This window comes from Aedes albopictus, chromosome 3, assembly GCF_035046485.1.
Source record: "Aedes albopictus strain Foshan chromosome 3, AalbF5, whole genome shotgun sequence".
Classification (NCBI taxonomy): Eukaryota; Metazoa; Arthropoda; class Insecta; order Diptera; family Culicidae; genus Aedes; species Aedes albopictus.
Window position 1 is genome coordinate 238,017,407 of NC_085138.1, and position 26,375 is coordinate 238,043,781.

At 38.4% G+C, this 26,375-nt stretch overlaps 1 protein-coding gene across 1 annotated transcript in view; it reads right to left on the reverse strand.

Moving 5' to 3' along the window:
- Positions 1–26,375, reverse strand: part of LOC109407709 (ATP-binding cassette subfamily G member 4) — a 127,158-nt gene that overhangs the window by 61,706 nt on the left and 39,077 nt on the right. Inside the window, exon 3 of the mRNA XM_062859682.1 lies at positions 3,824–3,875. The gene's annotated coding sequence lies outside the window, so the exon portion shown is untranslated. The remainder of the gene's footprint in view (positions 1–3,823; positions 3,876–26,375) is intronic.

A 26,375-nucleotide genomic window follows, 5' to 3' on the forward strand; every position in this document is an offset into this window, starting at 1 on the left:
TATTTTCCTTAAAGTTACACGGAAAATAATATTTTCTGTGAAAAAAATTAAAATAATAATATTTCAACAATAATCATAAAATCTCAAAATGTTTTCATCTCAAAAAATCCGTTCCCCAAATTGGATTCCAGGAAAAATATAAAAGTGTGGGGATGTTCAAAAATAAAAATGAAAAAATCAAAAACTGAAATTCACGAAATCGAGAATAAAAAAGAATTAACTTCCAAAACATGTTTAAATCGGTTTTAGATGACAAAAAATGATATTTAGAGGGTTAAACGGCTCATATAACCGAAGCGGTAAACGAGTTTCCCAGGCGGCCCAGGAACTTTTCGCACATGACATTTTCTTGTCTTTATTAGGTACACCGGTCGTAGGCAGAAGAAATTATCAGTTAATAACTGTGGCAGTGCTCATAATTGAACTGTGGAAGCTGAGAAGAAGCCTTTGGGGGCCCAGTGGGGTCGGTACGCCAAGAGGAGAAGGGTCATGAAGCATCATCGCCCAATTAAACAACGTTGTGTTTGTTCAACTAGGACTAAATAATAGTATTTCCTTTGCAAATTTTCGTCCGTGATCATCAGCAATTAATATGTAAAGCTGATCATGTGAATTTATAATCCCTTTTTTGAAAAATTGTTATATTGTAACCGTTCGCCGAATTAGCTCGAGAGATTATAAAACGCGGTGGCTTTTGCGCCACTCTCGCTAACGAGAGACCACCGGTTCAAATTCAAGTTTGCCCGACTAAAGTGACGACTCTTATCTCGAGGGCTTTCTCGAACGGCCGCTGACTCGATTAAAAACTCTAAAATCTAGTATATAAAACGTTCAAACTGAAACAGTAACAAAAATTTACACGACAAGAGACTAAAAACTGAGTAAGCTACAACAAACAATTAAAGGTCGCTGAAGTGAATTTATTGAACGCAAAATTAATGAATAAAACAAAAAAATAATGGAAACAAAGAAAACTAAACAATTGAATTCATTCGTATGTATATTGTCTTTCACAAAATGCTCGTCAAGTGTGTGTGTGTGTGTGTGTGTGTGTGTGTGTGTGTGTGTGTGTGTGTGTGTATGTATGATCATGGCCATGAACTCAAAACGACGTACCTGCGCAGGCTTTTCCGTTGTCGGTGCATTTCCGTGGCCAATCGTCGACGTTACGCTCTCCTTTTCGTTCGCCGGATTATAGGTGCGGAGGGGGAGTGTCGGCGGTCCGGTACTCTGCCCGATCGTGCTTAAACCGCACGCGGGTAGGCCAGATATCATCCCTACTTTCCGTTTAACTGCCAGTTTTGGCGGGCGAGGAGCAGCGAAAAAGGCTTGAAGCCAAAATAAAAAGCGTCTCTTGGACGCTGAGGTCCAAGGACGAAACACAGAGTTAAGACAATATACACTAAAAGCGAATTCAAATTCACAATTACCTTTGGAAAACTTAAACGAATGCTCAGGGAACAGAGTGTCTGCCCCTGGCGACAAGATCCTAAATTTAGTCCACTAAGTAACGAAAAACAAAGACAATAAACATTAAATTCATTTCATACAACTGAACTACATTATTTCGAAACACTACACACCTTTACAAACTAAAAAACTGGCAGAAGGTCGCCGAAGCTCACTTCTGTTCTCCAGCCGACTCTAACTTAAAATGATGGAGTCAAGTCGATTTCTCTAGTCAAGTAAATTTCCTGCTATTGAAGCAGTCGTCTATTCAATTTACAAACTATTATATACAAGTGCGCCAAATTCAAACCGCACATGGCCGCAAAAACTATTTAACGCCATCGAAAAAGTCCTATAAGATGCATAACATGAATCGTCATTAGCTTAGCCTAGACACAAACCTTATATGAAACGGATAATCTCTACTAAATGAAACGGTTCAAACTCAAAGACATATTCAAAGAATCCAATTCACATAAGATTTTACTTTAAAAGACAAAAACGTCAAAAGCTACAATTTAACGAAAACAGTAATAATTTAAAGAAACGAACTTTGAATTAAAATACTAAAATATTAAAAAAAAACGTATTTATCCAAATTTATCAAACTGAATTCAAACTTTATTTTACTTAAACAGAATAAAAACGTCAAAACGTTACAATATCGTGCAAATTATCTTGAGCTTCAGCTAGCTGAATAACCATAGCTATATGTACATGATGCATGAACTGAACATGGAAACGTAAATGAGTGATATGCGTGCTTAGCAAGAACATTGACCGCTCTCTCCAACAACAATACCTGCTTTTTATGATATTTTCGAAGAATTGCCCCTTATTACTGTTTTACGGAGCCCTTGATTTATTATTTTTTCTTGGAAGTACCTCACCTGTAGATTTTAACTATAGAAGAAAACCATGATTTGCTTGCAAAGCAGCGCTGAGATATTTTTTATATGTTAGAGGTTCCCAAACTTTTCGCTATCGCGGCGCCCTTCTAAATTCCCAAAAATGTCGCGGCGCACCAAAGTTTTCAACGAAGTTTTTTTTTTAATTTTAAAATACTTTCACTTTGAAATGTCAAAGGAAAAATCGTGCAACACTTCTCATACCATGTTTTCTTAGAATTCAGAGAATATTTGGAAAACTAACTATTTTTTTAAATAAATTTCTCAAAGATAAATTGCATATCTGTAAGATTTCAAAATTTATGTTGATTTCATCATAGAAGCTTTATAAATAAGAAAAAACTCAGACGTACAGGTAAAACAATCTGCTAATTTTAAATAATTTAACAAAAAATTCTAAAGCGTTTGCAATATTTAAAGATTTCTAATTGACTTAAAATAACTTCACAGAACTAGACCGAAATTTCATTTTTTTTGCGGAAACACACTTTCAATTTCAAACACTTTTATTTATTCTGGAAAATTTCGGTAAATTAAGACACATGATAGATTGTAAAGGTACTGCCAAATGGGCTTTGATTGAACTTTTTATTTTCATAAATTTCAACTTACCCCTTTGGGGCTGGAGTGGCCATATATAGCCCCGATTATGAAACCGATATTGAAAATCATTATTTTGTTGGTCCCCTTGGGCTTGTTTTAACCTTTTAAAGCATATTTTCCACACAATTACAAAAAAATAAGTCAATTTAGTCTTTTAGGCAAATTGTCAACACGCTAAATGAGTGTTAAGATATTGTCAAATAAAGTAGCAATGTACTAGGTAACAATTATAGTAAGGGGATTCACTTAACAGCGTAAACTGATTAAACTGATTAAACGTCGCGATCACCAAGGCAATCTTTGATTATTTTATTCGCAAAATCATGAAACTCAAATAAGCAGAAAATCATGGCTTACGCAGCAATTTAATCTGTTTAGTGAGTACCCCTAGTGTACAATTTTATGAAATTTACTAATTTTGTATCACTATGGAGAGTCAAAGAGCACTGGAACAAAAAGATGTGATTTGTTCAGTCTTAACAGAAAGTTATTTTCAAAACACTATACAATATTACAAACAAAATCAAAAATACAGACACGAATGCAACACAAAGGGGTAAAGTGTCTTTAATAAATATTAATAACTAGCTGTCCCGGCAAACTTTGTCTTGCCTACTGCGTTTTTTGTCGTTTCAAGTGCCTAGCCAAGCCGAAGTCCCCGTTCATACGTAATTTTCAAAAACCCTCAAATGTCCCATGTTTTTTGCCTCATAAACCTTCCTTGGGTGAAAACTAACAGAACAAAACTCAGACGACCCAAATCGGACCATCCGTTTGCAAGTTATGCACGGTCCCACATATGCCACTGCATTTATATATATATAAATTATATATATATAGATAATAAAATCAAAAATACATACCTTACAATTTTAAAACACTTCCTAATTCATCACAAAAAGATGGAGATGGAACCTGCAACAATAAATGAAAAAAGCGTTCAGTTAAAAACAATTAATAAGAAATGTATGTAATTAAACTGGTCCATAAAATTGTAAATAATTAGAGATAGCCAAGCTTTTTAAGTTGTATCAATGACAGAAATGGAATGCAATTTAACTGGAATACATATTTTGCAAGCAGCACCTCGTATGATATTTAACTCTACTATTCTGATTTATTCATATTGCTAACGTTTCTACTGTCAACCAGTGCTATCAATCGACGAAACTGGACTATAAAAGCTCAGTAAATGCTACGCCTTCGAAACAGCGTGATTCTGCACGTGTGCGGTGCGGTGCTCTACCGTAGCTATATTCTGGGGAATTACTTTTTTCTAGTTCTAGTTCGCGTGCTACAACAGAGTAAACAATGATAATAATCAATCAACTTCAAGGGATCATGAGCGGATTATGTCATATTTCAAGGCAATTGGGGTTACGTATAACATTGTCAGCGCACAAGCTATACACATTTTAAAAAGGTTTTTTTTTAATATTCTGATGATGAAAAATGAAAAAGTTAACGTATGTATGTATTACTTATTTTGAGTAATAACTGAGTTCAATGTTTAGCTTAATTCCTCGTATCCCAGAATAATAGACAATTGATATAAAATTTAATCGCGGAAATGCAAAACACTGTGTTTGGCCAATCATGAATTAAATAGACGGTGTGTCAACGTCTGGGCTGCAAAACGGTGAGTCGATAAGGAGAGCGTGCAATATAGCTCTGGTCCTCACAAGTTCCTACCTCATGCTTCCACGGGTCAAGCGATGACAAAGACCGCCAGCTAAGAGTTGTGTGCTTAGCTGGTAGTGCAGCCTGGGCACTGTTGTCCTTCTGACTTCAGCTAGATTGAGGAGGTACGACCGGAGCGTCTGTTCACCAAGGAGGTGCAGAGCCGACCGAAAATCAAATATTTTCTTTAAGTTGAAAAAACTACTTTGGCAAATCTAGTTCAACTTTCAGACGTCCAAGTGATTCTATCTATTTTATTTATTTTTCTGAAACACTTTTTGGCGTATCCAGTGAAAATTGCTGGCACCAAATTAATTCAATTTATTTTGTTAATTTTTCTGAAACATTTTTTTGGCGTATCTAGTGAAATTTACTGGCACCACATCAATTCAATTTATTTTGTTAATTTTTCTGAAACATTTTTTGGCGTATCTAGTGAAATTTGCTGGCGCCAAATTGATTCAATTTATTTTGTTAATTTTTCTGAAACATTTTTTGGCGTATTTAAACAGAAATTTATAGTTAGGGGGGTCAAGTGCCCCCTCTTGCCCCCCTTTATCTCCGCCAATGGGTGCGGCTCAAACAGCGTCTGTTCTGGCATCCAGCGGCTGAGTAAGAAACGCTGCACCACGCCCAGCTAGATCCAAGATGGTAGCCCCATCAGCATGGTCGTCCCAGTGTTGGTTGGGACGTAAAACAGAACTGGCACGATGGCCCTCCGGCGAGACAGGAGTGTTGGCGTAGGCCCAATAAGCCACCCGTAAAAATCCCCATTGCAAATAACATAGGAGAAAATACGACTCGATACAATCGGCAAAGACCCACGCGACGAAATAAGGACTACGATTGGAAACTTGGAACATGGAATTGCAAGTCACTAGGTTTCGCAGGATGTGACAGGATAATATACGACGAACTACATCCCCGCAACTTCGACATCGTGGCGTTGCAGGATCTTTGTTGGACTGGACAGAAAGTGTGGAAAAGCGGGCATCGAGCGGCTACCTTCTACCAAAGCTGTGACACCACCAATGAACTGGGAACAGGATTTATAGTGTTGAGCAAGATGCGACAACGTGTGATCGGGTGGCAGCCGATCAACGCAAGGATGTACATGTTGAGAGTTAAGGGCCATTTCTTCAACTACAGCATCATCAACGTCCACTGCCCACACGAAGGGAGACCCGATGACGAGAAAGAAGCGTTCTACGCGCAGTTAGAGCAAACATACGATGGTTGCTCGCCGCATGACGTGAAAATCGTTGTCGGCGACATGAACGCGCAGGTAGGAAGGGAGGAAATGTACAGACCGGTAATCGGACGAAACAGCCTGCACGCCGTATCGAATGATAACGGCCAGCGATGCGTAAACTTTTCAGCCTCCCGTGGTATGGTAGTCCGAAGCACCTTCTTCCCCCGCAAAGATATCCACAAAGCCACCTGGAGATCACCCGACCATCAAACAGAAAACCAAATCGACCACGTTCTAATCGACGGTAAATTCTTCTCGGATATAACCAACGTCCGCACATACCGCAGTGCGAATATAGATTTGGATCACTACTTAGTCGCTGTATGCATGCGCTCAAAACTTTCGACAGTTATCACCACGCGTCGAAGTCGAACGCCGCGGCTCAACATCGAGCAACTTCGTAACGTAGAAGTGGCTCAAGACTACGCGCAGCAGTTAGCAGTGGCCCTAGCAACGGAAGAGCAGCTTGGCGCAGCTACACTTGAAGATGGCTGGAGGGACATCCGATCCGCCATAGGTAGTACCTCGGCTGCAGCACTAGACTTCGCGACTCCGAATTACAGAAACGACTGGTACGACGGCGAATGTGAACAGTTGAAAAACGAGAAGAATGCAGCATGGGCGAGAATGCTGCAACACCGTACGAGAGCGAATGAGGCACGTTACAAACAGGCGCGGAACAGGCAGAACTCAGTCTTCCAGATGAAGAAGAGCCAGCAGGAAGAAGGAGATCGCGAAGCGATGGAAGAGCTGTACCGTGCTAAGGACACACGAAAGCTCTACGAGAAGCTGAACCGCTCGCGCAGAGGCTTTGTGCCACAAGCCGACATGTGCCGAGATAATCACGGGAATATTCTCACGAGCGAGCGTGAGGGGGTCGAGAGGTGGCGGCAGCATTACGATGAGCACCTCAATGGCGACGTTGCAAGTACCGAAGGTGGCGTGGTAACAGATCTAGGAGTATGTGCACAAGACGAAAGACTTCCGGCCCCTGACCTTCAAGAGATTGAGGAGGAGGTTGGCCGGTTGAAAAACAACAAAGCCGCTGGAGCAGATCAACTACCAAGCGAGCTTCTAAAATACGGTGGAGAAGCACTGGTGAGAGCACTACACTGGGTCATTACCAAGATTTGGGAGGAGGAAGTATTACCGGAGGAATGGATGGAGGGTATCGTGTGTCCCATCTACAAAAAGGGCGACAAGTTGGATTGCGGGAACTATCGCGCGATCACACTACTGAGTGCTGCCTACAAGATACTCTCTCAAATTTTATGCCGCCGTCTATCACCGATTGCAAGAGAGTTCGTGGGGCAATATCAGGGTGGATTTATGGGTGAACGCGCTACAACGGACCAGGTGTTCGCCATCCGCCAGGTGTTGCAGAAATGCCGCGAATACAACGTGCCCACACATCACTTGTTCATCGATTTCAAATCGGCGTATGATACAATCGATCGAGAACAGCTATGACAGATTACACAGCGCAACATTTTTTTTGTCTCAAGAGCAAACTTATGTGTCTCCGAAGGATTTTGGGCCGCTGAATCCGAATCCGGGCTCAGATTTGCTCCAATACGTCACAATTTCGAGCTATACCTCAATTTATAGGGCAAAATATGCGATTTTGGGCTTTTTTGACTGCAAGCCATTAAGCAAGGAAATATTTTTTTTTAAGCAATCAAAAGGTTAATGGGTCAATCAACATCTAAATCAACGACTCATGCAAAATATTTTGTTTTACCTAATCAAATTTGGTAGATTTAAGCATTTTATGTTAGTATGAAAACTTGCATGCAACTTTTGGAGGTTGACTTGTATGGGAAATATCGTACCTAACATAAATCGCTTAAAACTATCAAAATCGATTTGGTAAAACGAAATATTTTGCATGAGTCGTTGATTTAGATGTTAATTGACCAATTAACCTTTTGATTGCTTTAAAAAAATATTTCCTTGCTTAATGGCTTGCAGTCAAAAAAGCCCAAAATCGCATATTTTGCCCTATAAATTGAGGTATATCTCAAAATTGTGACGTGTTAGAGCAAATCTGAGCCCGGATTCGGATTCAGCGGCCCAAAATCCTTCGGAGACACATAAGTTTGCTCTTGAGACAGACAAAAAGTAAATTGCACGAATACGGATTCCCGGATAAACTGATACGGTTGATCAAGGCGGCGATGGATCGAGTGATGTGCGTAGTTCGAGTATCAGGGACACTCTCGAGTCCCTTCGAATCTCGCAGAGCGTTACGGCAAGGTGATGGTCTTTCGTGCTTGCTGTTCAACATTGCTTTAGAGGGTGTAATTAGGAGAGCGGGGATAAACACGAGTGGAACGATTTTCACGAAGTCCGTTCAGCTACTTGGTTTCGCTGATGATATTGATATTATTGCTCGTAAATTTGAGACGATGGCGGAAACGTACATCCGACTAAAGAGTGCAGCCAGACGAATCGGATTAGTCATTAATGTGTCGAAAACAAAGTACATGATGGCAAAGGGCTCCAGGGAGGAATCACCGCGCCCGCCACCCCGAATTCATATCGACGGTGATGAAATCGAGGCGGTTGAAGAATTCGTGTACTTGGGCTCACTGGTGACCGCCGACAACGACACCAGCAGAGAAATTCAGAGGCGCATTGTGGCAGGAAATCGTTCTTACTTTGGACTCCGCAGAACTCTACGATCGAACAAAGTTCGCCGTAACACGAAGTTAACCATCTACAAAACGCTGATTAGACCGGTCGTCCTCCATGGGCATGAAACATGGACCCTACGTGCAGAGGACCAACGAAAGGTGTTGCGTACCATCTACGGCGGAGTGCGGATGGAAGACGGGACTTGGAGAAGGCGAATGAACCACGAGCTGCAACAGCTGCTGAGAGAACCAACCATCGTCCATACCGCGAAAATCGGGAGGCTACGGTGGGCGGGTCACGTCATCAGGATGTCGGATAGCAACCCGACTAAAATGGTTCCCGAGAGTCATCCGACCGGTACAAGAAGACGTGATGCGCAGCGAGCTAGGTTGGTCGACCAAGTGGAGGACGATCTGCGGACCCTACGCAGAGTGCGGAACTGGAGACAAACAGCCATGGACCGAGTGGAATGGAAACGGCTACTAAGTACAGCAGAGGCCTCCCCGGCCTCAGCCTGACCGCTGCTGCTGCTCCTACGCATATGGCCTCCACTTTATCATCTTATGCAACATTTAATACGATTACTGGTTGTCTGAGTAATAATTTACTGGTTGGCTGGGTAGTGCTCAGCATGAACGTGTGCAGACGCAGAAGACTCTGGCGTGGGAAAGATGGAATTGCATCATCAATTACTTCCCCTTCCCCATATTGATCTGCAATCTGACGTGGAAGGCGGATTTCTTGCCTAAAAATAGAAGATCATCAACACTCATACACTGAAAATGCCCATTTATCCTAAGCAGCTACACGAATTTTCAAGATTGGTGCTCTTGAAAACATGAGTAGGGGACCAAGTCGGCCATTGTGGCAGCCATGTTTGTGCTCTCTAAAGTTTCTCCTTAAGCTCATTCCTTTCCAAAAATGGAGACGCTGGTTGTTGAAACCTTCTACATATTCATGAATCAGCTTCTTATGTTTACTGGGTTTAGTTTATTCCACCCCATGAATTAAGCCTTTTTCCACAACACCCGTTTTTTCGAACGAAGCTTTGGAAATGCTTGAAAACGTTGAACATGAACATGTTCTTATTTTGATTTCTTGCAAACATTGTTAAGTTACTCTTAACATTCAAACGACTCTGCAGCAACAGTTTTTGCCATTTATCACTGGTGCCGTAGAAAGTATGAAATATGGCATTTTGAACCTCTTTCTCCTACGTGGTGTGATCACCGGTGTTTGACTTCTCTCCCAGTTCGTAACGTTGAACGAAATGTAAAAAACGGTCCTCGATTAAATTTTAAACGGAAAGTTCAAGCGACATGCGGTGACGAATTTCGCATGAAATTTAGGTCAACTTGACCTACTCCAGAATGTACGGCACTATAGCGATTGCAATTGTTTGATATTTGCATTCAAGCGCGTCTGTCCGTATACACTTTGTTTTCCTGCCTTGTCGAAAAGAACCGCGCGGTTTTGCTTTTGTATATATGTACATTTATTCCGCAAAAGGGTTTACTTTTCGCTTCACGTTCAGCTGGTGCTGATAGCGAAAGTCTGTGTGGAAGGGTTCAAAGTCTACGCCGAACGTTACAACTAGATGGGCGTTTAATATGAACAGATCGCATTGTATCTAGGAATATCTCTGATTCAGATCTTTACACGTCCCATAGTATAAAGGCTTCGCAGTGTTTTATTCGACAGCAAATTAGTCGTACTGCAATTTAATTAGTTTCTTTGAGAACTTTATGACGCAGCGCACCGATCTCGCCTGACAGCGTCGTCGAGCGTGTGGCTATGATATACTGCACTGTCGGATCGATAAAAACCAGCACCCATTGAAGGTCGATCGATTGTCTATCGACGGGTGCACTCGGGTGTTTCAGTACCTACTAGAATACAAAACTTTTTTCCTATATATCAGCTTACGGGAAGTTACGTTCCCTGACGACGACGACGGCGACGACATAAAGAAGCCGGCCGGCAGGCCGAGTGGGAAGTCTACGAGTGCTTATGGGTCAGAGAAAACGTCAGAAAATCGTCGCTGTTCGTCAGCACAATGGAAAAACTGCATCGACACTTAGGTATAGACATTATGCAAATCGATCGTGATTGAACTAACATGCATCGATCAGCAGCAGTAGGTTTATCTTTGTCAACACCTCTACCGCCGGCTTTACCACTTGATTGCACCTGATGTAAATGGTGAGCTTGGTTTAACTTTAATAGCTGGATTCATTTTGGTGGGAACCACACTTTTTGGCGGGAAAACTTTTTTTGTAGTGTTTTCAGCTTAATGAGTTTCTTGGACACCCAGGTTTGTGCACTTGAAACTTCAAATACAATCGTCATACACAGCCGACATTGTTACGGCTATCTGTGAAGTTCACCAAGCACCAACATTGTCTTCAAAAGTTCCATTAAATGATGATAAATCACTTAATGAGATCTAAAACAAACTTAACATTTGCTCAAGTTTAGATATTTAGAATGGAAAAGAAAATCCGCTCTGAACAAAAACTTGGCGGAACGATGGGCTTCAACGGGTTATCTAAGATTTCAACGGATTGGAATCGTCAAAGTGGCAGGGTTACTTCGACATTCGGAGCGTGGCCTCCACGGCCGACAACATCCAACATTCGAAGCGCGGGTTTCAACCGTCAACGAGACAAGAAAGCTAGGATTACCAGGAGAAATTTTCATAACGCATTCAGGCTAGGACAATCCATGATACAAGGTTATTCAGAAACTTGAGCAGTTTCAGAGTGGGTGAGTATGTTCGGGAGTAACATTGCCCACCCAGAGCTACATCACTGGTGAGAAATATTTCACCCTTCTCAACCGAAGTGCAATTGATTTTCTTATCCTCTCAGAAGAGATAGAAGACCCCAAAATGGGCATCACAAATAGCATAGGGACAATCTAGGTTTTAGTTTTCTAGATTTTATCTTGATTATAGATAATATCATATACCTAGGTATCCGATTTTTAACTTTTTATCTGAACTATGGCAACAAATGTACAAAAGCAATGTTCAAAACTCAAACTATGACTAAGGCAGTGCAAGTTGGTGTGAAATTTACAAATCTAGTTACTGAAATGAAGTTTTTGAATATATAAACTGGAATGACCTTACTCTGTATGTAGTAAAAATGATAAGCTATTCAATTTTTAGCAATTATAATGTGCATATTTCTTATTAACCCTCCTAAGACGTTAGGTTTTTCGCTCCGCGATGGTGTAGTGCAAGATCAACGTGCTTGACTGGGTCATATTGACCCGTACTCCTACCAACATCCTAATAGGGTTAAGCCAGTACTTCCCAAACTGTGCGCCGCGGCGCCCAGGTGCGCCGCGAACCTTTCCCAGGTGCGCCGCAGGATTTTGGCTTTTATGACAAATAAAAAAAACAAACTCTTTATTTGTATTGCGGAATACCTTTAATTTTTTTCATTAGTAAAACTAGTGTCTCTCACATTTTTTTCTAATCTTTCCTAACTCTTCGATTGTTCCATAGGATTTCTGGAATCCTTTTTAAACATATCAATTTAAACCGCATTTTAAAATTTCAAGTTTTTGAATTTGGTTTTGGAATTCATAAGCTTCAGCTTAGCTTTTGATTTTACTATAACTTGTCTAAAGTTTTAATTTCAAGAACATTATTTACGTTCTTTTCAGAATCATTACAAGATCTTCAGTACAACTTAGCGGCATACAGGTTTGCCGATCTGGTAGTGTAAAGAGCTAGCTTTGACCTTTTTGAACCGGACTGTTTCATCAGTACTGCCGCAACCTCGCTGAACTCGAATGAGTTTTTTTTTTTATGGGATTTTTTTGGCGCTCCCATAAAATCATCAAGACGGTCGAAAATCAACCAATATCGAATGAGTTTGTTATGCTCGGTTTCATCAATGGGGTTATATATGACCAATCCAGGCCCAAAGGGTTAAGTTGAAATTCATGAAAATAAGTTCAATCATAGCTCACTTTACAGTCTCTTCATGTGTCCCAGTTTGCCGAAATTTTCCAAAATAAATAAAAGTGTTGCTTTGCAATTTCCGCAAGTTCTGTGTAGTCATTTTCATTCAATAAGCATTCTTTAATTATTGCAAACGCTTTAGAATTTTTGGCTGAATTGTTGAAATTCAGCAGTTTGTTTTACCTGTACGTCTGAGTTTCTTCTTATTTTTAAAACTTCTATGATGAAACCAATATAATTTTTGAAATCTCACGAATATTTAAACTATCTTTGAGAAATTAATTTAAAAAACTTAATTTTCCAAATATTGAATTCTGGAAACACGATATTAGAGAAGTGTTTCACGATTTGGTCTTGCACATTGTAAAGTGAAAGTTGCATAAAAAAAACTTTGTTAAAAACTTTGGTGCACCGCGACATTTTTGCAAATGCCAAAGGGCGCCGCGATAGCAAAAAGTTTGGCAACCTCTGGGTTAAGCAATTATTAATCCCATCAGTTCTACTTTAATTTATCATCGAGCTGATTGAAATACAAATAAAATAAATATAGCCATTTAGATTTTAATGTTTCACTGGAAACACATTTAGATATTGACAATGCCCTCGATATTTTGGCCTACACACTTAAATTAAATCGCCGACCTCAGCAAACGGATTGCCGAGAATCCAACAGCCGAGAACCCGGTAATAATTTTTACTGAATCTCGGTAAAAGTTTTACCGAGATGTCGTTAAAACTTTGCCGAGATCTCGGTAATCCAACTTTTTACCGAGATCTCGGCAAAGTTCACCGAGACTCGGTAATGGTTTACCGAAATCTCGGTAAAAATTTTACCGAGAATCAATAAATATTTTACCGAGATATCAGCTGTTGGATTCTCGGTAAACCGTTTACCGAGATCAATTTCTGAATTTAAGTGTGTACTATAGTCGAGCAAGAGGCGCGTACTTAATACTTAAATGGTCGGGGTTCTGCTAAACCGAACCAAAGACCATTTTTTGAAAAAATGAGTTTTCTTAACCATTGGATAAAGAAATGGGTGATCCTCCTTCTATGTAAAAATCCAGTAATTCTGACTGCTCTACGTGGAGTAAATTCATAATTTCTGTTTGGCAGAACATACAAAAAACAAAATTGCATCCAACCAGAGTGAACTGTAAACCATTCCATTGAATCAGCGAAATATTTTAGTTTTGGTCCAGATGAAGAACATTTCAAGTTCTCCTCATCGCCGTCAGATTTCTAACTTCTAATCGAATCATAGTAACACTCTGTGAGGGAATTGAACACGTTATTAGAAATACGGATGTTGGAGGATCCAATCATATTTCGATGGCGCTGATCGTCATTTTTTCAAATCACAGTCAGCCAGACCGAACCAAATCCACTACATTTTAAAATCAATTTATTCCCAACTATACAAAAATCAACTAGTTTTAAATATAGGGTGTCCCAGAAAGTATGGGCACAACTTTGTATAACAAAAATACAATCATTTTCTTAACAAACAACATTTTCTTTATTTTTGTATTTTTATTCAAAGTATTTTCATTGATTCCTGTAAAGAGATTATACATTAAAAAGGGTTTTTGTATTCATAATATTTTAAATGAAAAAACACCTTCGAAATTTTCTGCACAAACTACTTTTTTACGGTTTTGCCTAAAACCCAAATTCGAAACAATTTTTTCGATTTTTTTTGTCATGATATATTCGAAAATATGATTCCTTAGATGGTTGATTGAAATTTTTTATAAAAAAATGTTTTGCCTGTGCGTACGGGTACTTTAAAATTTTGAGAAAACTGAAAAAATCGCATTTTCTATTTCTGGACAAGACATGCCCACAGACATTCGAGTTTTAAAGGATGTTTGAACGAGAGTAAAAATAATTCAATCTACACTTTAGAAAGCTGGAGCATTTATTTAACTTATAGTGAAATTTAATTGTAGTTTTTTGCATGCTGTGATATTTATTCAGAAGTTTGTTTTCAACTATTCGAAAATCGGGTTTTCAAAAATATCGATTTTGGTGTTTGAATTCATTTTTCAGGTACAAAAGTATATGTTTTAAATTCAAACTGAGGGTTGTATAATAGATACGCATGTAGAAATACACGGATATATTTGTTTAAATTTTTATTGAGTTTAATTTAATGGGTAGAAAACAATTTGTTAAACGATGCCATTGAAAAATATAGCAATTTGTGCAGAAGCTTTGAAAGGTCTTTTAGGGAATGTTCTACCGCATTCAAACGAAGTGTAAAATGCAAATTCTAATGATTGGCATTTGATGTTAATACATTGAGGTAGGATATGTGTGAAAATAAAGTTTGTTTGTGCATCCATTCCCAAATGGCAGAGCTGCAAAGTTGTGCCCATACTTTCTGGGACACCCTATACCTGCGTTATGTCGACATACCTCATACTGATAATTTAACACAGGAGCCGTCATTGAACAACAAGTCTAATTAGAATAATAAAGCTTTAAAAAATAAAGACTTAGTTCGCTTTGGCTGGTCGAAAATTGCGTTTTCACAAAAATCATCCTTGAGAAGAATGTTTAGAACTTGATTCTGACTTAACGACTGACCTTCAGTTAGGTAAAATGACCTAGAGGTAACGTGCTTGGTTATCACTTAAATGATCCAAGTTCGAATCTCTTTGACATTTTCGAAAACTTTTTTGTACTTAGTTCACTTTGGCAGAACATTTTCATGGTTTTCTTCGACCAGCATAAATTTGAAGTACACAAATTGCTCCACTTTTACATCTGAGGACTTCAGAACATGCAAGAACACCATTTAACATAATCACTCTTGCTCTTCGCTTGCACAATGCACATGCACCGCCTATGAAAAAAAAAATGGGTGGGAAGGGCTAAACTGGGAGGGCTTCCGCCGTTCATATTCAAACATTTTGAGACTTCCGTGCTATCAAACTATACGCGTCCTCTCTGATTTTATAAGAGATTGTGTGTGATATCGATTTCAAACTTCATAGACGATGAAAAATCGAGATTTTGTTTCACAATCCGACTGGTTTTCTCTGAAACAAGGAAACACAGTCAGCCACACTGAACTATTAACCATATTCCAATGTTTTTGTTCAGCCAGAGTGAACTGAGTGCAAAGTACTGAGAAATTAAATATGATTATATCAATGATTTCAAATAATTTACATATATTCTTCATTTCTGATAGTTAAGGACAAGGTATTTGGAGTACATAGCTCAAAATTTCTAGAGCACCGTTTTTTAGAACCGTTGAACGAATTTGGATGAAAATGCATCACGCTAATTGTTCAGTGGTTGTCAACAGCATGATGCATTTTAATCCAAATCCGTTCAACGGTTCTAAAAAACGGTGCTCCAGAAATTTTGAGCAATGTACTCCAAATACCTTGTCCTTAATAAAGGCTTGTAAATTACATGAGTGCGGAAAAGTTTCAAATAATTTTAGCTGTTGTTTATTTGTTGTTGAATTTTAAGCTTAATTATCTCGGAATAAACTTTTTGGCTCTTAGTTCGGTTTAGCAGAACCCCGTCCAAATGTGAAGTCAGATTCGTATCAGTTACTATTGACGACGATCTAAAATATATGGGCCGTCTTAAAAACGTAAGAAGGCTATTCCAACGAAAAACCTCAACAACTTGTTTCGAATGTAAATTTATTGATTTTTTTTAAGCTAACCAAGTCAAGTGTAAATTATAATCTTGAAACGCTTCGATATTCGTAATCAAAACACGTGGAACCTTAACCATTAGACTGTTTGTATTGCTGTTTGTCATAAGGCCAAATATTTGTCATTGTAGTTCGACATTCATCCAAGGTTGCCATGATTCATGTTGTGTTGATCATTTGTTGGACTTGTTTGGCCAAATATTTATTGATACCCTGTAGGGTAATTTTCCAGTTGTTGCACGGCTAAAAATTCGCCAATTGTTGTAGACCTCATAAGAATAACATGGAGTGTGCAACAAAAGGCGAGTTTTTAGCCGTGCAACAATTGGAAAATTACCCTATATATTTTCAATTACGACCAATAAGAACGTCGAAAATTGAGTAAATTGTGCTCATTCTGCGAATGGAGTGACGTGAGAAAAGTCGGAGTCGTATATCGACGTGAGAAATCTCGACTCGAATGAGGTGACTCTCCATTTGATTTACACGGCGAGTCACTTCATTCGAGACGGTATTCCTCACCTCGATATACGACTCCGACTTTTCTCACGTCACTCCATTCGCAGAATGAGCACAAATGTGTACTCTTGGACCATATTTTGTGGTTTAAAGCAAATACCATGATAGGACTTTAGGAGCCTATTGCGACTTTTTAGGTAACCTGATGAACAGTTAGCAAGAACATAGTCTCAGACCATATTTGGCACAACTTTTAGTGCTTCGGAACCAGTTTCGACGAGAAAGGCTTTCTTCAGTTTTCTCAAGTTTCCATCTAGAAAATTATCCTGAAAATTCTTCCAATAGTTTTTCTAGGATTTTCGTAGGAATTATTCATAGGGTCTGTGTATTTTCCCGATATGCTTCTAGAGTTTCTTGTTGGATTCTCGTAGGAGATTCTTGCAAAATTTATCGAGAATTTCTACATGAATTTCTCTGGTTTTTCGTAATAACTTTCCAACAATTGCTCCCGAGATTTCTCTTTAAAATTTCCTTTATATTTTCTACCAACATTACTTATGGATTTTTTTTCCTAGATGTCATGCGAGTAAGACTGTTTTCAATCATACCAAGAATGTAGTGAACTCTGTAACTTCTGAGTAGATCAACAAGGAGTAAAGTTGGCTGGTTTTTATTCATGTGACCTAATGTTTTTTTTTATCGGTGCAAAGTTTCCCTGTGTATTATACCCTGAGTATTCCAGATTTTTCCTGTTAGTAGAAGCGTGATTCCTCGTTGACACCAGCTCAATGACATCTTTTGACAATTAAATTTACTTTAATCTAATCTAATCTAATCTAACACATACGCAGCCAGTACAAGAAAGCATCCTGGAAAATAATCGGGTTAGATTACACCCGATCATTTTTCTTGTCAGTATTGATGCTTGCAGCATATCGACGATATGACACAAGCGTCAAAGCGGCCAGGCCTACTGCGTAGCGTTTACCGCAAAGATGATTCTTTGAAATGATTCGATTTCCATAAGCTCTTAAATATTTCAAATCGGATCACTTCTAGAATCTACAGGGGAGGAAGGATGCGTGGACATACCGTACCAAACGCTCCGAGATTTGATAAATTATTTAGTTGTATATATGAATATAATAATGGCACATTAAAAATAAGCATGAAACGTTCTCACCAAATTTAAATCGATCGTCCGTGGACCCTTTCATTGATAAATGATATTTCTGACGTCCGTCTGGTGGCTTGATGTTGGCAACAGGATTCCTTTTGAAGGCGACGTTTGGGTGACGTAGTACCAAACGGCTCATCCAAGCCGAGCGATGAAAACACTTCTTTTCTTCCACTGATAGCTTTTCAACACGAAAACAAAACCAAACTAAGAAAATTGAGCCCGACATCAGAAGCAATTCTTAATACAAATCGTGCAGCATTTATTCCAATGTAATATATTGATACCGTCGATGGGGGTGACAATGGGTCTGGGGGGTGAGATTGGGTCAAAACGGAGAAACGTAAAATTTGAAATAGCGCATCAACTATCGCTAATTTATATTGAAAACTTTATATTATTTCAAAGAGGAGATGTTTTTACACGTCATGATGCAGAATAAGATGTTTTGCAATAATCGTTTTTTGTTAAATTTGTGGCTAAACTTATATGATGAAACTACTAGTAAATCACTCTGAAAAAATTTCTCCTTCGTAATGTTTAACACAAGTACCTAACCATAAATTTTCTTATAAGTGGTTAGCTGTAGGTATTACCTGGTTGATGTAATGAAATAAGCGGGCTTTCATTGCTCTTTTTATTTAAAAACTCAATATTTTCGACCCTATGTCTAAATATTAATAATGGGGGTGAGATTGGGTCAAGCAAGTTATCGAGTGCATATAACCTTAACTAAAAATTCAACTTGTTATCCAGTCCCCATTTGACGTTAGAGTGGTGCCATGTTCACCGTATCTTCATAAAAGCACGCTTTCTTTCAAAAATATGTCGAGAAGTGTCAAACGAGTGTGTTAATGCGTTTAGTGCCTAAAATTATTTATAACAATACACCCATGCGTTTGGAAAGCTCCTCTAATCATCAGCTAATCTTTAGTGTGCTGCAATATTGTAAGCTCACAAAATAGACTTAACATAATATTTCAACGACCCTCTATCTTGAGATGGAGTGATTTGCTTTACCAATATAGAGGCCAATGATCATGTACATAAGAGTTTATAACGGAGGGTTTGGTTAAACATTTCTTATGCAGTATACTAAAACTATCATGTTTTTTGTTTTACAATCAAGCTTTCTATGCGCCCCTCCCTCATTGTAATCTCCCCTCCTCTCATGGAGGTTGAACCTCTTAATGAGGATGATTATGATGGCTAAAAATGGTGATTCAGTATACAAACGTTATTTTTTCAAATTTCAACCATTTTTTCGGTTGTATTAGCCTTTTTAGGTGGATTAATCATCTTTTAAAATTACCTAAGCTTTAATTTGTCATGATAACATTATGTTTTAAGTAGGTTTACTAGATATGATCAAAAAAATTTATTTATATTCTTAGATAGGTGATCTCGAATACTTTGACCCATTCTCACCCCCTCTAAGGGGTGAGATTGGGTCAATTTTCAATCATTTGCAGTTTACTAAGCAATTCATATAACGTGATACTTTCTTGCTAAACTATCATTACCACATAGGAGAGTATACATACCAAATAAAAAGATATTCCGACTTCAATTTTATTTGTTATTTAACAAACAATCTTTGAGTATCCTTTTTTGACCCATTCTCACCCCCAACGACGGTATACGGATATTTCACATAACTCAATTATTTTCTCCTAACCGAGTGCGGCGGGCGGAACACCAACCCAACCATCGACGTCAAAAGAGTTCGCATCGTTAGGAAAATACGGCACGGGACTTCACAGGGATCTACTTTTCACTCGCGGAATAAATACCCGGGTGGCGTAGTGCCGCACAGATCGCTAAAAGAATCACGGAAAAACTTTTCACGAAAACACAAAAAAATTGCAAAAAATGCTTGACAAGCAAACGAAAACACAACCGTTCGCGGCAACGCTCACTACGATCTCTTTTGACAATTAAATTTACTTTAATATGAAAACGGCTACTTAAGTGACCAACTTAACCCTCTAATATCAAACCCCTGCCTTTTTTCTGTTTTTTTTTTTGGAATGATCTGTATATCTCAAAACGATTTTTGTGTCTTTTAAAGCCTGTATCCGCAATAATCGGGACACAGAAGAACGGCTGTAGCTCTGTAGTAATTCGGGAAAAATAGCCATATTACACAGCGCAACAATGTTTTTGTCTCAAGAGCAAACTTATGTGTCTCTGACAGATTTTGGGCCGCTGAATTCGAATATGGGCTAAGATTTGCTCCAGCACGTCATAATTTTGAGCTATACCTCAATTTTTACGACAAAGTATGCGATTCTGAGATTTTTTGACTGCAAGCAATTAAGCATGAACATTTTCTAAGCAATCAAAAGGTAAATTGGTCAATTAACATCTAAATTAGCGATGAAGCAAAATATTTTGTTTCAAAAAATCAAATTTGATAGATTTAAGCATTTTATTCTACACAGATCGAAATAAGAGTGTAAAATTCTGGGACATGATGCACATATTTGGAGCGTGGGATATCACAGAAGTTTACATGACAAATCATGTAAAAGTCATGAAATATCATGTAAACTTCCATTATATGACATGTAGTTCAGCATGACTCTGAGTGTTTACATGACATATAACACAAATTTACATGATATATCATGTAAACCATCATAACAGTAAGTTTACATGACTAAACTGAAGTTTACATGACGTGTAAGTGTCATTATTTTTTTCTGTTCTTGCATGCAACTTTTGGAGGGTGACTTGTATGTGAAATATCGTACCTAACGTCCTAATATAAACCGCTTAAAACTGTCAAATTTGATTTGGTAAAACAGAATACTTTGCACGAGTCGGTAATTTAGATGTTAATTGACCAATTAACCTTTTGATTGCATAAAAACAATATTCCCATGCTGATTGATTTGCAGTCAAAAAGGCCCAAAATCGCATATTTTGCCCTATAAATTGAGATAAAGCTCAAAATTGTGACGTGCTGGAGCAAATCTGAGCCCGGATTCGAATTCAGCGGACCAAAATCTGTCAGAGACACATAAGTTTGCACTTGAGACAGACCAAAAGTTAATTTTTGTTACGCTGTGTAATTGACTGAGAACTCTTTGGTGTATGTTTATTATTTGTGCCAAATTTCATAAAAATCGATGCTTTATTTTTAACTGTGGAAGAAAAACAAATAGACGTGATTTTAAGCATTTTGTACAATCATGAGCAACTGCCATTCGCATAATAGATGATTCTTTTACGCTACAGTTCAAAGTTCTGTGATCATAACTATGAAATTTCGTCAGCAGTTATGATACTTATAGAGACACTTTCTTGCAAAATTTCATCAACTTTGATCAATTGGTTTGAAAGCTACTGGTGTTGATAGGCGTGAATGCTAGTGAGTATTCTTCGTGTTTTTCATGTGCGATGTTAGCCTATTCATAACTCTGCCAATTTTCATGAAATTTTTACAAAAGGTAGATGATTATGTGTATATTAGGCGTGCAAAATTTGATGATTATTGGCATAGGACTTTCTATAGTACAATCGAAACAACGAAGGGTGCTAACTAATTGCTGACTGAGGGGCTAAAATCACGTGTTTCACTATAAATTGTTGATAGCGTATCGATTTTTTTTTTAAATTTTGCCCATGCAACGAATACACAATGGGTCCAGAGCCGCATTTACGAAGACAAAAATGTTTGTGCCCAAATCCGATTTTATTCAATATAATTTTATGCGTTGATTTTTTCGCTATACTTTGTTCTGAGCACTTTTAGAGCATCTAAAAACCCACAATATTGTCAAAGACGCCAACCTTGTATCTCATCGATTTTAAGAGTTACAACTGATTTTCTATGTAAAAATCCGTATTTTTTAAATTCAATAAAAAGCTTCAAACAAAAAAGGTACTCACAATTTTTTCACCATCAATAGAACAGAGTACGATCTTTACAATGAAATTCGACGATTGAAAATCCATTTGCTCCTTTTTGAGATATGACCCAATATCTTTTTAACTATGAGAGATAGAACATTGAGCTCTTTGGAAAAATATGCGTCATTGATAGTACTAAAAGTGCTCGGAACAAAGTTTTTACGAGAAACGAATGGATTAAAAGTTATTGCAAGAAAACTGAATTTCATGGATCACCCTAACATGATTCTTTGAAAAAAAAAAATAAGTTAGGAACCATAAGAGATAGAATAATGGTTTCTTCGGCAAACTTGCTCCAAATAAGTTCTTTTACAACTTTCTAGAACATTTTGTAAGCGTACATAAAACTGTTAAATAGCAGATGTTTGGATCAGCTAAACTAGAGAGATCACCCTAATTTCACAATGATGAAAAAAAGGTCGAAAAACTTATGGTTTAGGCACAAACATTTTTGTCTTCGTAAATACGGCTCTGGACCCATTGTGGAATGTAGATTGAGATGTTTTTGTTCAAAATTTCAGCCATTTCCTTGGCCAAATTCAAAAGTTACAGCATTGACAAGCAAAACTAGGGGCTGTACAAAATTCAATGGCACACATTCGACACTTTCGTTGCACCAACAAAAAGTACTGCACCGATTCACAAGAAATTTTGTAGGTGAAATGAACATATCTTAAGATGTTATTAGGCCAAATTTGAGCAATTTTAGTGTATCTATTGCAGGTATTTCTATGTCCCGATTATTGCGGATACAGGCTTTATACATTTTCGAAAAACCACGGAAAGCATTTTTATTTTTAGTTTTTTTTTATGTGTATGTAGCAAAAGCTAAACTTGCTAATTCTACACTTACACGGAAAACATGTTTTTCGATAAAAAAAATATAAATAAAAATAATAATATTATAGAAATTATCAATAAAATCTCAAAATGTTTACACCTCAAAAAATCGATATCCCAAATAGGCTTCCAGGAAAATTTAAAAGTGTAGGGATGTTCAAAAATAGAAAAATCAAAAACCAAAGTTCACAAAATCGCGAATTAGAAAGAATCATCTTCCAAACAAGTTTAAATCGTTTTAGAGGACAAAAAATTACATTTTTAGATTAAAACCAAAAACTTGGGTATTAGAGGGTTAATTGATTGGTCTATTTTTGACCGTATTACCGGTTTAGACGTAGTAGTGAATCTTTTCAATAGAATCTTGTGTAAGCTACATGATACTTACATACCTCTGCGATGTCCTATGATAATACGTGTTATTGTGTATCGTTTGTGAGTTTCAGATAGATCGTCTGTAAGTTATAACCAATATAAACACCTAAGTAACCCAGCAGGGCCTACGGCTTTACTCCCTGTCCGAGGAAAGGTGTGATAAGATATTTTTGTCTTAGAAATATCGACGGCGCCGACTAGGATTGAACCTAGACCGACTGGTGTGGGAGGCAACCACGCTTACCGCTACACCATCACCACCGACGCCATTTAGTCGAGGTCGGGTACTGAGCTCCGCTATATCTCGTGAGAGGAAATGTTTCGTTATAATTGCGTGTAAATGTTTCAACAGAGCTTGTATGATGACTGATTAATTAAGCGTGTTTGTCCAAACCTGGTAAATTACCATCGCGTTGTGTACGGATATTAATTTCATTCATCGATTTCCAAATGCATTCAAAGTGCAGTTGATTGCATGATTCTTTGTTCAAACACATCTAACTTAGAACATAACGTTCAGATTCAAGATAGAAGAACAACAAATAGATTCTTCTTCTTTCTGTGTCTTCATTTCCAGTAGAAATTGACATGGATCTCTTCGACTAAGTCTTCTTTAAGGACAAACGTCTTGAAATCCCGATTCAACAATGCATCCGAACTTCAGGCGCACAAATCTCAAGCAGCAAGCTTAAAACAACAGTGCATTTTACTATTCTGACTTTGCTCACTTGTAATAAGCTTAAAATAATTGTATTGTATTTGCCTGCAAATTAATACAATTTTTCTGCAACATTCAACCCCCAAAACAGATCAACTTCCTCTGCTTCTTTTTGCTTTTCATGGCGTAACGTCCCTACTAGAACGAAGCCTTCTTCTCACTTTAAATAACCATTTTGAGATACTCTATGCGTAAGGAAGTTAGGGGAATTTCCTTTACGAAAAGTTCCTGGACCAACCGGGAATCGAACACTCAGCATGGTCATTGGTCATGCTGAATATCCACGCCTTTACAGCTGTGGCTATAGGGGCCCCAAGATGATCTTCTTATATCGTATGAAACAAAAACTTCTCATAGCTAATGCGTCAATATCACCGTACCATGTGTGTAGGTGTATGCACGTGTACAAAACGATCCTACAGCGCAGCAGAACTTCTCGTACCGTAACGATTAACGCGCATTATTGTCATAAAACCACCCATCCGTTTGAACTCGCTAGTAATTAATTATGTGTGTTTCGATCGAGCAATTGTGGCGGCGGCAGTTCTGTTGTTGCCTTCGTTCTGTGTTTACTTCTAAATGCCATTAGGTAATTGCAACTTGCTGGTTTATGGGCAGCTACAGTCCGAAACGAGTAGTCTTTAGAAAACAACAATCAAGGGCGTTTCTGACACAAGACACAAGCCTATTGCCAAATACATATTGTCATTGGGGGCTTGAGGGTATAATAAATTTTGCCAAGCGGTTTATTAGGAAATTATTTACTTCTGAACCGAAGCATGGTCTATAGGGTATAATGCGCCCCACCGGGGCAAAACGTCCCCCATCATTTTCTAGCGATTCAAGCGCTTTTCGCATGCGTGATCGATTATAAACCTTAAATATTGAAGAAAAATTGCCATCAAGCAGATCCGTTAGTTGATTGGTACTGAAAAGCAATAAAAATATCAAAAAGTCTGAAATCGAGGCTTTTGGCGTAATATTTTACCTCTTGTAAGTTGACTTCATTGTAAACGAAGCTAGTGCTGTTCGCTTGTGTTATTTTGCAACTTTTATGCAGTTAACCACTTGTTAAAAGACCCTTCTAGGATGAGCATGTGGTGGAATTAACCCCTGGGACAGTTTTATCACGGGGCTGGACGTTTTTCTTTTGATGGGGCGTATTGCCTCGTTTGTTTTGAAAAGGCAAATTTTGGAACGTTTTCGAAAAACGTTTCAAAGCTTTCATAGCCGCCCCTCCAAAGGCAAAGTTCGCATGCAACACTTCAATGACTTTAGAAACAACGATTTGCAGTGGACCACAGGTGGAATAAGGCGCAAGTTTCAGATACATAGCCATTTCTGCTTAAGGGGGGCATATTATACCTGTTTACCCTAATGTTAACGAGGACGGTGCAATTGATTCGCTCTCTATAACGTGTTTCGAAACCCATCTTTCATACGCAAAGTGAAATGTAAATGACGCTTTTTATATATTTTGGATAATGTAGTAGTTAGGTCTCCAGTTAGCCTAGTGGACAAGGCTATGGATCGCCAATCCGGAGACGGCGGGTTCGATTCCCATTCCAGTCGGGAAAAAATTCTCGACTCCCTGGGCATAGTGTGTCAGTGTACTTGGCTCACAATATACAAATTCATGCAATGTGAGGCAAAGAACACCTTTCTATTAATAACCGTGGAAGTGCTTAAAGAACACTAAGTTGAAGCGGGGCAGGCCAAGTCCCAGTGGGGACGTAAAGCCATAAAGATGATGAAGAAGAAGTTATATTAATTAGAGGTAAATCTCATCTCAGCGGCATCGATCGTAGAGCATTGGAGAAAGTCTAGGAAGAAGCTTACGCCCTTCGGAAGAGGGAAATAGCGGGAATATTCTTTACAATAAAACTCAATCCAGACGAAGTATGAACATGATTGCGGGTAGAGTCAGAATTGAGTAGTGTAAGTACTGGGGTAATGATTGACGGATGTGATTGAAATTGATGAACGTTCAGCATGAGAAAGTATGTATGCCGACTGTTCAGCAATATGTCACCGAAATTTTTGACAGTTCGTCTTTACCGAACACTTCGGTACGAAAAATATCTGAATACAGTAAATTATTTGAAAAATTACAAAAGTTCAGCAAAAATCTAGCTGTTGTCGTCAAAAGCAAAGTTTTATAACCGAGGGCACAGCAATTTAATATCATTGACGAAGTTATCCGCAATAAAAAGTACCGAACATCGAGCACGGGATTAAGTGTGCGGAAGGTATGTGCGTTCAACAAATAGTGGTAGGACATCAGCTGACACATTATACGTATGAAATCGCGGCCTAAATCCAACCCTTTGAACCATGGCTTCTTCGACACCTGTGGAATGATGGAGTGCAACCATCTACCCATCTCTCCATTTGTGTTGCCAGCTGATCAAGGTCTCCTGACGGGCCAATGCAAAAAATTCGTCGAAGGCGATTTGACGCTCGTAAATATCGCCTTCGCTAGCGCCCACCTTAGTCAGTGAGTCCGCTTTCGCATTGCCCGGAATCGAACAATGTGACGGGACCCAAGCTATGGTGCTGGTTTATGAGCGTTTGGACAAAGCACTCAACCTTGGCGCATTCCATTCAGGAAGTACGCTGAGTGCTTCATCAATTTCATTGACCGAACAGCCTCCAGAGAGCTTACACACTCAGTTTCAGTTTCGTTGTTCGGTAATTATTT